General features: G+C 46.9%; 1 long non-coding RNA gene across 1 annotated transcript in view; it reads right to left on the minus strand.

The window, feature by feature from the left end:
- The window catches only part of LOC128848547 (uncharacterized), a 34,998-nt gene extending 19,679 nt beyond the window's left edge, over nucleotides 1-15,319 (minus strand). Inside the window, exon 1 of the long non-coding RNA XR_008447066.1 lies at nucleotides 15,256-15,319. This is a non-coding gene — a long non-coding RNA (uncharacterized LOC128848547). The remainder of the gene's footprint in view (nucleotides 1-15,255) is intronic.
- Between the last annotated feature and the right edge of the window lie 1,764 nt (nucleotides 15,320-17,083).

A 17,083-nucleotide genomic window follows, 5' to 3' on the forward strand; every position in this document is an offset into this window, starting at 1 on the left:
TCTTTTTAAACGTCATAAGAACATGGCTCATTAAACTACAACAGCCTTGAAATTGTGTTATAAAACCGCAAAACAAAAATCAATACATCTGCTGGAAAGGAGGTAATGAAATATATCGAGTTGGCTGAAAAGTGGTTTGTATGAATCATAATATTATTATGTACACATCACTTCTATTTCCAATACTTAAAGTTAACAAACTAGGGAGTGCTTTCTTCTCCATCACTTAAACAGGTGCTACAAGGTAAGGTTTATCAAAGTTATTTTCCAAAACCATTCCTTCTGCTATAAATAACACTGGGGAGGAGGGGGCTTAATAAAGGGAGATCAGTTCAACACATATTTGCTATCTGAGCTTCAGCTGTTGTCGTATTACTTCACAGTCTAATCAATACTCTGCTCCATAAGGGCAAAGGAAAAAGCCACATCACCACCTTGATGAGTCACTGTAGGTTTATTACTGGACTAAAAGCATGTAGTGTTTCTAATCTTAATAAAGATTATTTTTGGTAGCAGCATCTCGGCCACTATTAAACACTGTAACCTTCTAACATCTCGTGGGATGACTTCAATTGTTTTCCAGTTGCTTTTCTACTGTGTTGTCTGAATGCTTCTGAAAACAACCCCCCCCAAATAATCACCCAGGAAATGATTCAGAATTATTTTTCATTGACTTTAAATTGAAGTTATCACTCTCCCGGTGAATTCAAACAAAGATGATGTTTTTATCTTTTAACACATAGGGAAGTAGGGATATTGCTATAAAACCCAATCATTGGGAGGCTTTGGGATGGAGGTAGGGGAGGGGAGAGTCTGATGATTAAATCATCCAGATCCTCAGATGGAAATGTTGCTTTATCACCCATGCATTGTACTGTATAATCTGTAATGCTTTTTAAAAAACAAACAAAAAAAAAACAAAAAAACAAGGCACTGCAGCTATGAGATGCGTCTTTCTTGGTCTTTGTCTCACATCCTGGGGCTTCTTCAGATGTTCTCCCTGCCTTGGGGCTACATTGCTATTCCGTGTTAAAGGTACTGATGCATCTGCCGCTTGAGAACTGAATGGTGCACACGCATCTTCTGCGTCTGATAACAATCACATGCAGAGGTGATTAGCAGATCACAAAATGGGAACCCAGGTAACGTATTGTGGAGCAGAGTGACAATTTGCCTTTATCAAGCTCCTTCGATTGCTTCACCTGCACTCCGCCCACTAATCCAGTGGTTCTCAACCAGGGGTACATGTACCCCTGGGGGTACGCAGAGTCTTCCAGGGGGTATATCAGCTCATCTAGATATTTGCCTAGTTTTACAAAAAGCTACATAAAAAGCACTAGCAAAGTCCATACAAACTAAAATTTCATACAGATTGTTTATACTGCTCTATAGACACTAAAATGAGAACACCATATTTATATTCCAATTGATTTATAATTATATGGTAAAAATGAAAAAGTCAGCAATTTTTCAGTAATAGTGTGCTGTGACGCTTTTATATTTTTGTGTCTGATTGTGTAAGCAAGTAGTTTTTAAGTGAAGTGAAACTTGGGTTACGCAAGACAAATCAGCCTCCTGAAAGGGGTACAGTAGTCTGGAAAGGTTGAGAGCCACTGCACTAATACATCTTTGCCAGGACTTATTCTAGCATTCCAAATGGCTAGGCAGCTCAAACAGCCAATTCGCCTGCCCCTCCGAACAAGCTGCCAGCGTAATGATTTCTATTTCCTCTAACTGTGGCATCTACCCTTAAAGGTATACTGGCTTCTGATGAAAGGGAGAAAATATTCAGTCTCTGACTAGTGATATGTTTATAGTTCACTACCTCACAACCCAAGAGGACTAGAAATGGGAGGTTTATACCTCTGATCCTCTGCACTTAATTCAAGCCCTGGTAGGTCCTGTGATACCATGACATTATTTACAGAAAATATATTTTAGGTCGTTTGTAGAAATTTCTGAACTGTGTTAGTTATAAAGTTCCTCTTTCTCAAAGTTTTGTACAGTTGGATTTAAGCTACCAAGACACTTGGCTATTACATAATAAAATATACTTTAAGTCTCTCTAAAACATTTGTAGAATAGTTTGCTGTAGCCTGTACGGCAAGTACAGGATAGGTAATGGTGAAGGGTGGTATAAAGACTGGTTTGATTCACAGATGCAGAACCACAACTCATACTGGTAAAAGAAAGTATAAAACTTTGTCTCTGATGATCTTAAAGTATTTTGAATGAACATAACAGGGCAAGGTCAACAATATTAGGGGCCCCCTCTGGACCCAGGCACTTGGGTTCCCTCCCTGGAGAAAGCCTCTTGCTGGGGCACCATCATTACTAGGGATGGGAGATGATCTCCTGCTGGGACCCATCACCTCTGGGTACATGTGCATGCGTGTGTGGAGGGAAGCCTAGAGGAAGCTTCACACTAGGAAATCACCACCCACAGCAGTAGAGAAGGGCATAAGGAAGCCTCCCTTATGGGTGACATTAGCTATACAGCTGGGAGAAAACACTAAGAAGCACCCACACTCAGAGGCAGCATCAGTGACAAAGGCCCCCTTGCAGACACCATCCCTGCCCCCAAATCCCCTCAGGTCCTATGGAGGGGGTGGGTAGAGAGCGGCCATTTACACACTGACTAAGGACCCGCACTGCACACTCAAACAGGCCTCCCTCCTGCAGGAGGCTTAGCAACTCAGTCCTTCTCCTAGCACGTGGAATGAGGAGCTGCCTAGGGGCCCGTTCAGTACGAGATCGCACAGGGCCACCTGCCATCACAGTTTGTTCCACCTGTCAGAAATGGCCCTGTGGTGGTGCGTTAGGGACAAACAGCTACCACTTAGGGTGACCTGATAGCAAGGGTGAAAAATCGGGACGGGTGTGGAGGGTAATAGGCACCTATATAAGACAAAGCCCAAATATTGGGACTGTCCCTATAAAATCGAGACATCTGGTCACCCTACTACCACTTCACTTCCTGAAACCCACCCACCCCTGGAGCAGAATCCAATCGTTGTTTAAAAGTGCAGAGCAACATTCACAAAAATGTCCTGGACAGGAAGTGAAGAAGAACTCTGTATCCAAATACAACTGAGGGGGGCTTTAAAGCAGCATTCAGATTTGCTTGAAAACCAGGATTAACTGCTTTAAAAACACACACACACACGGAGGTGGGGGCCCTGAATCTTAGCTACAGCTAAACTGAATTTGGACTGGGCACGGCAGAGAACAGACTGGGCTTTATGCCACCTTTGTACCTCTCCGATTCTATAGACCACCAGAGAAGCCCCAATGCAAGCTAGAGTAGTTCTATATGCTTCTCTAACAGCTGTCGCTGCAGCCTAGTGTACTCCAGTCACATTCTTCCTGTTATACTCCTTCCATCCCAGCTGCACCCTTGGCATGCCCTATGCTGGGGACTGCAAGGAGGAAAGCGGGTGGCCATTCTGCTGTCCTATGCCACCCAAGGACACCCCTATGCTGGGGGCCAGTTCCATCTGCAATATGGCCTTCTTATGCTGGCAGAACCTGGATTCAGGACCAGGATCTTTAATGGCGTTAACTGGTCAGAGCTTCATTTTTTATCTCTCAGATGAAAGACAGCACCTCCGGCAGCCACTATGACCACCGTGCTGGAGCATTGGTTCAGCAGAGACTTAAGGGAAAGGTCAGCTTCTGAATCACCAGCACCGCTATCTGCAGCATACAGATATGCTTTGGAGGTCTCCAAACCAAGTACTGACCCCTTCCAACCCTGCTTAGCTTTTACTATGTAATGATATAGAGAGTAGGTGCTACAGCTGCAGGCTATTGATATTTAATCTTTAATTTATTGTTACTTTATTGCTTCCTATAAATTCTCATGTCTTTCACATGCTGCTGCTAAGACCTCTGCCATTAATTGTTAGTCTTGCATAGAGCAATAACTCCACTCCAGACAAAGAAAACCAACTCCTAGTCACCAAGAGAGAGACACGTCACCATCACCACAGGATTCCCTTCTCATACCAAGCCTTTTACAGTTAATAATTATACAGCACCTTTGTCTGCTTAAGGTCAAATACCCTCCCCTACTGAAGACCGTCATGTCAACATACAACAGCCTTCACTGGAACATTAAGGGCCAAGAGTCCATTACACTGAGCTTCCTACAGTTACGTTATCTGACTCTGCTTGAATAAATCATGACTCAAAATCAGCAGCATCTCACTCACCCCTGCATATATGCAAACCCTAGCCCTACAGGAAGTTGAATCACTCTGCTAGTGTTTATTTACTAATAATGTTTATGATCAGAGTTACAGGACACAGCTCGACCTGTACCTAAGCTATCCACTGCTATGGAATTTGGGGCTGACATTTTCAAAGCCGACTGATATTCAGTGCCTCATTTTTGGGTGACTAACAGGAAATACTCGTAAAGGAGCCTGAATTTTACACAGCAAGCGTTCAGTGCTTTCTAAAAATAAGGCCCCTTTTTGGTTTCCCAAGATGAGTACTCAGAAACAGAGATGCTACACATCACTAGTCACTCTTGAAAATGTAGGCCAGGGGCTTTTTGTTGCCCAGGTTCTTAATTTTGTTTTATTCTTGTTGTTATCGTTCTCAACATCTCATTTTTCAGATATGAAAAAAAGCACTTTGAGATAAGTAGCTCATAAAACCAGGACTTTATGCTTTTAGCTGACAATTACTTCAGACTCCTGATGAAATTAAACCCATTCCGCTTTGTTTCTCTTTGTTTCAGGAGGGCAGTGGGGAAAAGAAAAAGCAACAGCAAATACCCACCGTCAGGCAGAATGCACTGACTCATATTGGAAGTGGCCAGTGTTGGAATGGCTAGCTACACAAAGTTCAAACCAGACAAGGCTGGCACTGCCATGGGAAGTGATAAGGATGGGCAATGAGTTCAGTAAAACTGAGAGAAGCCGCTACCCTACCAAAGCATTGAAATACTGAGCATTCATTTTCCTCACTGCTAGTTTCCAGCACTGAGAAGAGAATGGGCATAACCTTGGCTGTATTCCCACAATGCCCCAGCCAATACAGCTTCACCAGTACAGTGGTATCATAATTTGCTGCTGGTATAATAATAGTAATACCTGTCTCTTGTATAGCACTTTTTAATTAATAAATCTCAAAAGTAAGATGAGTATCATTATCCCCATTTTATAGATGGGAAAACTGAGGCCGGGGCAGGGGGGAAGTGATTTGCCCAAAGTCACCCAGGAGGCCAGTTACGGAGCCGGGAATAGAAGCCAGTTCACCTGACTCCAACTCCAGTGCACGATCTACTATGAAACACTGCCTCCAGGAAATGACTATTTCTGTTATTGTCCCCTGCCCCAGAACAAGCAGGGGAGGAATTGTGACAACAATTCTAGTTCTACGTTGTCATACTATACATTCTAACCCAGACTTTTTGATAACCAAATATTTTGCCTCCCAATTAGATATTAAAATTCCATCTGCTTAGTTTTATTGTTACAATCACCAAATAATAAATCTGTGGGGAATAAAGTGAAACAATACAAAAAAAATCACCTGTAGTCCAGACTAAAACTAATTTGTGATAAACATCACTTAAACTGACAATGAACTATATTCCTGTTCTCCTCAAGACACAGAGCACAATAAATATTGCCCCTTTGTCGGGTCTGAGTGAGTGGTATTTGTATTATCCACAAGGAGAACTTTGTATCAGATTGTGGTTACATCCAATAGCTCAGTGAAAGGTACAGTAATCTCTTGAGACACTTCACAGAAATAGATGGTAAAACTGGTTCTCACAAATACAATAAAAAATTTAAATGCACATAAAACTACTTTGGCTTTTAAACAGCATTCATCGTAGTTACTTTCCCTGATAACTTACAAGCATGGGGAGATCACAGGTAGAATGCTGCCAGTTGTTCGTGTGAGAGTGTGACTTTAGGAGGGTTGTTCTTAGACACTGTTATAACTATTTAGATTCTAACATACAGTAGCTGCTTACTGTACAAACACACAGTAAGAGAGCCCCTTCCCTGAAGAGCTTCCAATTTCAATACACAAGCCAGACAAAGAGTGGGACCTGAGAAAGTATCATTAGCCCCATTTCACAGATGGTACAGAGATATTGAGTGACTTGGCCAAGGTCACATACGGGCAAAGCTGGGAATTCATATCAGATTTCCTTAGCCACAGGGTATGTCTGCACTACAGAAAAAGTCTTTTCTTAACTCATGTTAGCTAACCTGTATTAGCTAACGTGGACTGAAATAGCAGTAAAGACACGGTGATCAGTGGTGTTCAGTGATCGCACAGTGCTTGCAAGAGCTCTGCTTTATTCTGTGTCCTGTTCTAACTGCCGGTGCCAGAGCATAACAACAACAAGAGCTTCACAGCCTCACCCAGACGGTCTGGGAAGCTCAGCCCTTGAAGACACTAATACTACTTCTTCCCTCCCAAGAAAAAAATTAAGAATAACTAGAGCTTCACATATAACTTCCAACATTTTAAGTAGCTAAAGCAGCATGGGTCCTGGCCCGCCTGTGGGTGCGAGGCCGGGGAGGGATGGGGGGGAAAGGGAGCTGCAGAGCAAGCCTGCCCTGCACTCACCCCACACTAGCGGCCCCTGCATCTCCTGTCCTGCAGGGCTGGCTGGACTCCGTTCCCTGCTCCAGGTGTTGCGACCTGGCCCCTGGTGCACAGGATCGACTGGGGCAGCTGGGCCAAGTGAGTGGCATTGTAAACTGGTGCATGGGGTCACAATGCCACTCAAAATTTGGCCCAACTGTCCCCCCCATCAAGGGGCCAGGCCAAACCTGAGCAGCACTCTGACTTCATGTGCACAAGGCCAGGTTGCAAGGCCCAGAGTGGGGAGCTGAGCCCCGCCAGCCAGCCTTGCAGGACAGCAGGTTTTGTGGGTCAACATGGGACAGTCCTGCAAAACCCAGCACTGTTCACTGCAACCTGCCCAGGCTTTCTGTTTGGGAAGCTCAGTCTTTAAGGCACAGCCCCCTACTGGGTATGTATATACATGAATCACGGGTGGCAGAAAGCCTGGGCAATTACTCATGTGGCTAGCCCACATGCAAGCCCCTGCTGCGGCAGCTTCACTGCTGTAGCATGCGAGCTAGCGAGATTGAAACTAGCACGGGTGTGTCTACATGAGCTGCAATTATACCCTATGATTGCAGTGTAGACACACCCAATACCAGAATGGTCACTTGCTTTTAATTTGGGTTAGCAGCTTGATTACAGCCCACAAAGGTACGTCTCCACTGGAGCTGGGGGAGGTCCTCCGAAGCCCAGGTAGTCAGACTCACACTAGCTCAGATAGTCTGGACACTGTGGCTCGGGTGACAGTTCAGGTTCTCAAGCCCATCTAATCTCCTGGGTCTGAGCTCAGGTAACTAGCCTGAGCCTCTGCCAGTGTCACAACATCAATGCTGCTATTTTTAGCATGTTAGCTCAAGCACTGGCCAGTGCTGCACTGACATACTAGTGTGCTAGCTCAACTTGAGCTACCGTGAGTCTGTCTCTGGGCTGAGAAGCACGCTCCCAGCTGCAACCTAAGGGAGCCTGGGGTTGAATTCAAGCTGCTAACCCAAATTAAAACCAAAGTGGCTGTGTCTTCGCTGCTATTTTAACCCAGGTTAGCTAACCCAAGTTAAGAGCACACCTTTTATTTTTTTAGTACAGTGCAGACATACCAAAAGTCTAGTGCCTTACCACAAGACCAATCTTCCTTTAGATACATTCATGCAAACTTTCAGGGTTCCAACACACAGTTATGCACAATTATTATGTTAGTAAACTCAGTTCAAACATTTTCTATATATTTACAATAAATATATATATACACCAAACCAACTAGGCAACATAATAGTAATAAAGAAAATATGTCTAAATAGCGCCAATACAAAAACTCTATTTAAGATTAATTATTATTTGAATATGCTGCCATCCTCTCTTCATCTGCACTGTTTTAAGAGCCTTTACAAAACCTAGATAGTTTCACCCCAACCCATTTTACCTTTTTTTTTTTCCATTTGACAAGTATCAATTTATTTCCTCCATGTTTAAATGCATTGTAATCCACTGTTTTGTTTCAGAGTAACAGCCGTGTTAGTCTGTATCCGCAAAAAGAAGAACAGGAGTACTTGTGGCACCTTAGAGACTAACAAATTTATTAGAGCATAAGCTTTCGTGGACTGCATCCGAAGAAGTGGGCTGTAGTCCACGAAAGCTTATGCTCTAATAAATTTGTTAGTCTCTAAGGTGCCACAAGTACTCCTGTTCTTCTTTTCACTGTTTTGTTTGCTTTCTTGTTTGTGCGCTAGCTTTACTGATGTTGTCAACATAAATACGTGTAGTTCTGGGAAGAGAGGATTGGTTAATTAATTAAAGCCAACAGAGAGAACACAAGAGCACAACCCATTGTTTTGAATGGGTCACACAGGAATAGTGACCTACAAAGGCTACTTGCAAGTATCTCACACAGCAGGGGGCTGAAAACACCAATAGATATTAGGAAGCCAATGGAAGCTAAACTGATTTAAGCAAGGGTTAAACCAGTTTCACTGCATTTACATTACGGGTTTGCCTTGGTATAAATGGATTAACTTCAAATTGATTTAGTTAAAGCAATACCATTTATCTAGTGGTATTAATGGATTAACTTCAAATTGATTTAGTTAAAGCAATACCATTTTTCTAGTATTGAGAAGCCACAGCATAAGGAGGTGAGTTGTGCTTGTGTTATCTCCTAGCTATTAGTTACGCACAGGTGAATCCTAGTTTACCAGTATTGTATTGTGTGTGTCAGTGTCTTGACAGCGTGCAGTAAAAAGAAAACCCAAGAGTATATTGTTTGCAGTGGCTTTTCCTGGAGGAATCAGGATCAGGTGAGATCTTTGCAGTCTTCCATCCACTGCATTCGTTCTAGAACCAGGCCCATAGAGACAGTAGCAGTAATTAGCTGAGCTAAAAAAGTCACAAAACTTCCACATATATACTCTTTAAAAATGCTTAACTTTGTTCATTATCCATAGAATAGGGATTCCTAAGAGTAAGCAATCTAACTAGAAGCCTAACCAGTTCAGAAGACAGCACAATTCTCGTTAGCAGCTCTCTCATGGCTCTTCAAATACAACGTTGTATCCAGATTAGTCAACTAAACAAAGCTGCAGACTAGAACCCTACTTGCAGAAATATATCACTTTTTTACTTCTCTTAGGATCGTTTAGCTAACAGGAAGACATCAACTCACAGGAACTCCAGTTTAGGGTACATTTGTGCAAATTCCTTGTGCTGTAGTGGACTGGTGCTCCAGCCCCTTACCTTCGTTCCCCTGCTGAGTGCATGAGAGAACCCTGGCAACCTACACAGACACTGGGTGGCAGAGTACATTTAGGGCCATTGCATCAACTTTTGTGCCCACAATTATATTTTGTGGGGGGAGGGTCCCCCAAGTACCTTTTCTTTATTTTAAAATATCCTCCTAGTTGTATCATTCTATCCTAACACATTTGGTTCACATCTGTAATATGGTTTCCAGTCAAAGTGGAAGTTTTCCCCTCAGCCCATCAACCTCCACAAGGGGTATGTCAAGGGGCACTTCACTGCCTCACAGCAGGGAGTCAGACACAGCTGGTGTAACTAATACTGCTAATGAGGTGCTGTGCTACAGCAAACCACTTAAGGTACAACTCAGCACCACCAGTCAGAGGGAAGCACTGAAGGTGCTTCAGCTGCTAGGCCCCATAGACGCTAGTATCTGGTAGGTCCCTCAAGCACTAAAATAAAGGGATAGTTTACTAGGGCTGACAGAAAAGGGAAGGATGCAAATACACCAGGTACAATGACTTAGGCAGTTAAAATACTAGGTAAAACAACAGCTCCCAGACTGGCCCCTGGAGGCAAACCCACAGAATTAGGGCTCCTCAAGCGGTCTTCAGCCCCTCCTCTAACATGCAGGCTCTCTGGCCAGGATCAGTCCCTGGTGTAGCTCACTGAGGACAATCCTACGTTGCTACCTGCTACTGTGACAGCATTTCTCACAACCGCGGGCTGCCCCAAATGTGGGCAACAATTGGTTTACAAACCACCCACCACCACACACACAAGTCCCTGTTGCACCTACCTTCCCCGTGCAAGGATAGAAACCACTTCTTCGGGGCCAACACCCAGTACAAGCACAATGACCATTTCCAGGCTAATCCCCAGTATTTAAGGCATTTGGGGCTCCACTCGCCTTCTCCAGGGTCCTGTGTCTCTAGGTGCCTGAGCTACCTACTGACTCTGGGAACTTGAGAGTCCCTGTCTACTTAGCCCTCTTCCCCTAAGGTCCTTCCCCACTCTCTGCTGCTTCTCCACAAGTTCTTTGCCAAACCTGTTCTGCATGTGGTTCTCCAGCTCCTGCTCCTCAGCTCAGCTTCCTGTCCTGTTCACCATGCAGTTCTCCAGGCCACCTGACATCCCCAGGAGTCTTTTCCTTCCAAAAAAGTTTCCACCTGCTCCCCCTATTGGCCAGGTAGGGCAATGGGCTTTTCCAACCCCAGAGCTTCATAAATCCAGGAGGAAGAAAATAGTTGGTGTTAGGGACCCATGCCTAAGGCCCCAGCTCTCGGAGTGATGTGATTACATCATCATCTCAGGTGCCATTAAAGGAAGTAAGTCTCTAGCCCTCCTGAGTACAAAGAAACATTTGAAAATGTGAGGCAAATGTAACCAAAGCACTGGTGGGTCTGCCTGAGGCTGCAGAGAGCTGGAGATGATAGTTCTGAATGTGAGAACTGCCCTGTTCCTCTCAGTGGGCTGTTAGCTCCATGACCCATTGCTCAGGGGAGAGGGAGAGAGCAGCAACAGCACATAGCAGAGGACTCTGTGTAGGGTAGCAGGACTAGAGTGCAGTCCATCCACCATAGCATATACCCCTCAGCTGATGTGGTAAATACTCAGGGCTCCCCCTGCTGCCACCTCTGCCTCTCTGGGGAGAAGAAGGGGACCTCATTCACTGACCCTGCTTCCCTGGGAGGGGATTCACTGCCACTGCCACACCAAGTAGAGGCCTAGGCAACATTGCCGGGGCAGGGCTTTGGCCCAGACCATTGTGGGGGGAGGCAACATGTGATGGTGGGCCTATGATCCTGGATTGCCTTAATCCAACCTCAGGACTAGGGATATTCCATGCTTTCACCTACCCTCTTCTTTTCACCCCCTCTACGCCCTCATTCATTCTTGGGGTGCCTCTTGTGATTGAAACAACCACCCTGTGCTTTCAAAGGGCTGCAAAATGGCACTGTGAAATTGCCACAAAGGGCATGAAAGCCTGATGCACCTTGACCTTTTCCATCTCACCCTAAGACTCTGGGGACTTGACTACTCTAACCTTTTATTGTTATTATTTTTAAAGTGCTAGTCATGGTGGGAGATCTAGTGCAAACAAAGTGCAGGAGGTAGCAATATCGCCCATAGTATAGGCAAATTCCATTGGTGATTGGGAAATTTTAAGAAAACAAGCTCGTGTATAAAAGACCAAAGTAGCCTTCATAGCCTTGTCTTCACCGGGAAAAAAGGTATATTTTAAACAGGCATTAGCTGTTGTAATAATTAACCTGTTAAAATCTTAGTAGCAAAGCCAAGACAAGTTGTAGTCTTAACACACGAGCTGGTTAAGGTAAATCATTCCCTCTAAGGGATACTCACCGTCAAAGATAGTTTTTCAACATGGCTTTTGCTTTCCTTATATTCGTTAACCAATTAGTCTAGTCCCACTGGCTCAACTTTGAAGCTTTTTTAAAATATATGTACTAGTGGGGAAAGGATGTGAAAGGGAGAGAAGGTGGTGGGGAGTAGGGATCAATTCGCTTTCTTGTGTCACAACACTCCCCTTTTTCTTTTTTGAATTTTTCTCACAGATGCGTCCCTAGTTGCAACACCTGATGCCAGACTCCTAAAGTAGCTGTAGGGTTTATGCTAAACACAATTGACATGCTGCATTTTTAAGAACTTTCAAGAACAAAAATAATTCTTCCTGCTCTTTCGACCTGTCTGCACACATGATAAGTGCACTGGATAATGTGGAGACATGTCCCATTTCAAAGCTGAACTGATACCGAAAGTTTCAGGACTAATAACTGCATTTAGGTCCTATCCGTAGTAGTGCTTATGGCTATGTGTGAGACTAATATGCTGGCAACATGTTTCATGTCCCCAACTAACCTGCTATAGAACGTATTTCAAACATGACTGGAAATTCCAGTGCGTAAGGAGAGTCTGTAACATCGGTTAGGATAGCATGACTGCAGAAAAAATATCCTTTTCTTCATAGGACCGGGAAACCATACTAGTGACAACTGTGTTGGAAAGCAGTTGACAACACGGTTCTAGACTATGGCACTGATAGTCCCACTTTCCTAGCATACCCCCAGAGTCTTCCCTGCATTCTACTGTCCTTTGGGTTGGCTACACACATGTTGCTGTGGCCATCCTGCCCCTCTCCCCATCAGCTGCCTTCTGGGCAGCACACCTCATTCACCAGCGTCCCTCTCCCTGCTCCCACTCACTGGTGCATTCCCACTGCTATTGTCGGCCCTGAGCCTACTCCACTTACCTGCAGCCTTTGCCGCCTGGTGCTCTGAGAGGGAGAAGGACGTAGGAGGTAGAGCAAACAAAGGAAGAGGAAGAAAGGAGGCCAAGGGGGGACAAAGATGGTAATGGAGGGAAAGTCAGACTGTGGAAAGAAGCTGGATTAGGTGATGGAGACATATTGGGGGCAATCTAGGATCACAACGGAGCAAACTTACCTGCCATATAATTGTAATCAATGTAAAGCACCCTGCTTACGGTATTTATCTACAAGTGTCAGATCCTCGTAAACTAAAATGTAAAACTATATAAATACCCAAAGTGTGTTTAAATACGTGCAGGAAGCTTCACACCGCGCAGTAATAGCAGCAGCTATAACCCTGTTCAGTTTAAGTGACTCTCTCCTGACTGTTATTTCCATTTCTTCCTCTGCATATTGCCAAACATCTATTGCTTCTGAGCATTTCGCCTGGAGGCAAAGATCTACAAGTTTCACTGTATGTGAAACCCTTCATCATTCTATTTTAGACTCCGCTGCTAACTCAAATACAAATTGCTTCCGGATTGCACAGCTACTTTACCAGCAGTTTGCAACACATTATTTCAACTCCTGTCTCTGGCCCTAGAAGAGAGGGAAAACAGATGGAGAATGATTTTGTGGGAGGGGGACTTTCAAAACTGAACAAATATCGAGAGGCATCCTGCAAACAGGTGCACCTTCCATTCACCAAAACAGGACCTCAACAAGGCAGGTAGCGCCGGAGTTCATCACTGGCATGGCGTTGGATTCAGTTACCGCCCGCCCCCGAGCACTGCCTTGCTAGGATCCTCGAAGAGATTCCCTATTCAAGCTAACTTGTGTCCCTGTCTCTGGAGTGACACCGTTCCCCCTGGACGGCCAGTTTCCTTTAGCTGATTCGTTGATCTGAGCTGCGCTTGGGGAGATCGCCTCCCTCCCCTCCCCATCACTGCTCCAGTATTATCTGCCTTTGCGCCCCGGGGACCCGGGCGAGGCATTGAATACGGAGCTGCTCTATTCGCTCCCTTATCTTTGTTGTAAATATCACCTGCCAGATGTGAACCCTCCGCCGCAATCCAAGAGTTCAGAAAGAATTCAGTCTCCGGTACCCGCCTGCCAACCAATGGAGGAGATGTTAGTGCCGGTCCCGCATCTAGACTGGGTGCAAAGGGGGTGGGGGGACTTTGGCCACTTACATGGGGGCTCTGTGCAGGCGTCTTGGTGGTCCTTTTCCTTACATCCCCGTCCTCTCATTGGCGCCTTTCCCCTCTGCTAGTACAGGGAGTGCAATGGGATTTGCACTAGACCCTCACTGGTTTACCCCCTCCCCACCCCCCCAGGTCCGTTTGAAACACCCCTGGCATTAAGGATCGGAGTTAATCGACAGACGTTCTCTGGAGAAATAATTCCCAACCCATCTCTTACCAAAAATCCCCATTTATTGATGAATTCCCTCCCCCGACCCAGTAACTAACAGCCGGGCTCTGAGCTGCTCGAGAATTCGTTAGGGAAGAATTGATGGAAGAGCTCAGACCACACGATTTATCCAGCTAGGACTTTACAAGCAGGTTTGGGTTCAACAAGGTACGTAGGAACAGACACCGGGCGTACACATTGGGCAGGTGGTTTTGTCTCTTCGTTTGGGGGAGGAGGGAGGCTTTTCAAAAATGCCCATTTCCCAGAGGTTTAGATCCAAATTTTGAAATACAGCCATTATTTGTCAGGATCAAAAAACTCCTGCCAATGCAATTAATGTGGAGTGTGTATAACTATATATAGAGAGTTTTATAATAGATCATATAATGGTGATGGAAAGGGAAAAGAGGAGGGGGGCCTGGTGCGCTAATGAGAACAATCCGGCGCGAAAGCCACATTGATTTTTGTTACCTTTGTGACTAAGGATTAATCTAATGCACACGCGTTAGAAATCCTGTCCCAAGGACCTGCACTGAGGTGGAAGCCCCCAGCTGAGCGGGACTCGGGATGTCAGAGGACCGCTTGGGGGAATAGGGTTCGTTTTATTCCCGTGCCTGTTTCTCTTAGGAGCTGGAGTCAAATCATGCCCCTTTGAACAGTCTGTATTTAAAGAATGCACAAAAATCTGCTCCATCCCCTTCCACTGGTCCCTGCGCAAAACTCGGAAGCAGCAGGCCCTGGGAGAGAGAAACGGCCTAGGGGTAGGTGGCATGAGGCAGTAGGATGGGGGGAGGGGGCGGAGGGCAAGTCGGGTCCCTGCACAAACGCAGGAGCAGCTGATGTGGTGCAAGGGGCCTCTGGAAGGACCTGGCACTGGGGGCTGACAGCTGGGTGCGGGACGCTGGGTCCCTCTCGCCCCCTGATCGGGGGGCGCTGGAGAACTGGAGCCCAGGTGTGAACCTGAGTTGCAGGGAGCGCCCGCGCTATAGACCTTCCAGGAAAAATGGGGCAGCGTGTTTCGGCCCCAGGAAAGGGAGGCTCAATGCCATCCCCGCTTTCTGGGATGCTTGCGGCCAGGCATCAACCACGCCACCCAAAGCGACTTAAGCAGGAGACTTTCCTCCAGCCGGTGTAAAAGCAGTTCTGCCCGGCGCCCGCGCTAACACGGGCACATCTCCTCCCGCTCCGGGGGGGGGGGGCAGGCCTGTGGGCAAGGGGAGCAGGTAGGCGGGGGTCTCTCTCACCAAGTCTGGGATCAGAAACGCACCGCGCAATGCGCCTGGTGTGGGCGGGGAGCTGAGCCCCGCCAGCCAGCCATGCCGGACCGCAGGTTTTGTGCGTCACCATGGACCAGACCTGCAAAACCCAGCACTGCTCACTGCAACCTGCCCAGGCTTTCTGATTGGGAAGCTCAGTCTTTAAGGCCCAGCCCCCTACTGGGTATGTCTATACAGCAATCCGGGGGGGAGGCAGAAAACCTTCCGGTGGTTTCGCCTTTCGGGCTCATTACGGAAAATCTCCCCCTTGAGTTACACTCAGGCAATTCGGATTGGGAGGTGGTGGGCCAGGCAGCTCTACCTCCACAACAGCCTGCGGGGGGAGAGGGGCATGGAGAAACCCCCCACCACTCACCCTCCTGCCTCCCCTCCTTCCCTAACGTCGTGCTAGGGCTGGTTACACTGGGGGGGAGAGACAATTAGCCAGCCCGGCGCTGGAGATTTCGGAGCGATCCGCGGCGTCCGCTCACCCGCGCCCGGAGAACCAAACCCCGGAGCTTTGCTGCGGTGGAGGGGTGAAATGTCATCTAGAGCCCGCCGACGGGAGAAATGCCCCTGCTCGGGGCTCAGCTCCCCAGGCCGAGGGAAAAGCCGCCCCTCCAAATGACAGACAGGAATCGGCTCTTAACCTCGTGGGAGAGAAACACTCCGGCGTGCGGCCCGCCCGGGCGAGCGAAGAGAGGGGGCGTTCACACGGGAGCGCAGAATGGAGTCGCTGCCCTAGATAGGCGGGGGGGGGGGGGGTGTAGATCTTTTTTAAAAAGCCAGGCAAGAGGGAGTTCACAGCTCCCCGGCTGCATGCGCCTGGCCGCCCAGAGAGCCCGCCGCTGCAGCCTGGGAAGGGATGTCCCGTGTAGACCCGCTTTAAATGATCCCGGGGGAAAGAGTCCAAGCCACAAAGCCCAGCTGCGAGCGTTCTCCGCCCAACCCCTCTAGGGCCGGGGGTGTCACATCTTCCCCCACGTCCCTGCTTTCCCAAAGGGACAGTGCCCTGCACTCCCAGGGGGCTTTCTTTCTCCTGCATCCTAAAACGTACTTAAGAGGGATCTAATTCACCTCCTCTTTGCCCCCCCCCCCCCGAAAAAGAAAAAAAGACGGGACCTTCCCAGGCCCCTCCCCTTTTTCAAGAACGAGCTAGGGTATTTCTTGTACATCCTTTGCCCATTTGGCAGCCACGTCTTGCTGTAAAATAAAATCTTCCGTAATATTCCCCCCTTCCCTTTCCCGTACAACCCACCCGCTCTCCTCCCCTTCACTGTTCCCACCCTTGCTTCGACAGGCCTCTTGCCTACATCGGGCCAGCCCGTTTCTGCTCCTTCCTCCGGGCTCTTTAGACAAAATGCACCAGCGCCGAACCCTTTTGAGTGTGCTCACCGCTTTGATTTTGGCTACAAGGCTCCTTCCTCCACGGGGGTGGGAGTCACTTCTGAGTTTTCATGGTGTTAAATAAGTCAGCCAAGTTGCTAAGGACAGGATCTAGGGCCCGGAGCGTTCCGCGTCCACCCCATTGCTGAAGGCCAGAACAAATCCGAACCCTTCGCTAACAAAAAACTGGTCTATTGTTAAAGTCCCAGAGCAGAAACATTTAGTCTTGGAGGCAACAAAATAAACTGGTTTAGGGGTGAAAAGGGTAGGAGAGAAGAAGGCCATTGTACTTCCTAGCTAGGATTCCTCTGTACAGAGCCATGCACTTTCTGTATAGAAATATAAAGGAAGTGCACTGCAGAGTCCAACCTCCTCTAGAAGGACAAAGCAGCAGGTGGATAATTTCAGTAACTCACAGGTGCTCACGCTT

This window comes from Malaclemys terrapin, chromosome 14 (genome assembly GCF_027887155.1).
Source record: "Malaclemys terrapin pileata isolate rMalTer1 chromosome 14, rMalTer1.hap1, whole genome shotgun sequence".
Lineage (NCBI taxonomy): Eukaryota > Metazoa > Chordata > Testudines > Emydidae > Malaclemys > Malaclemys terrapin.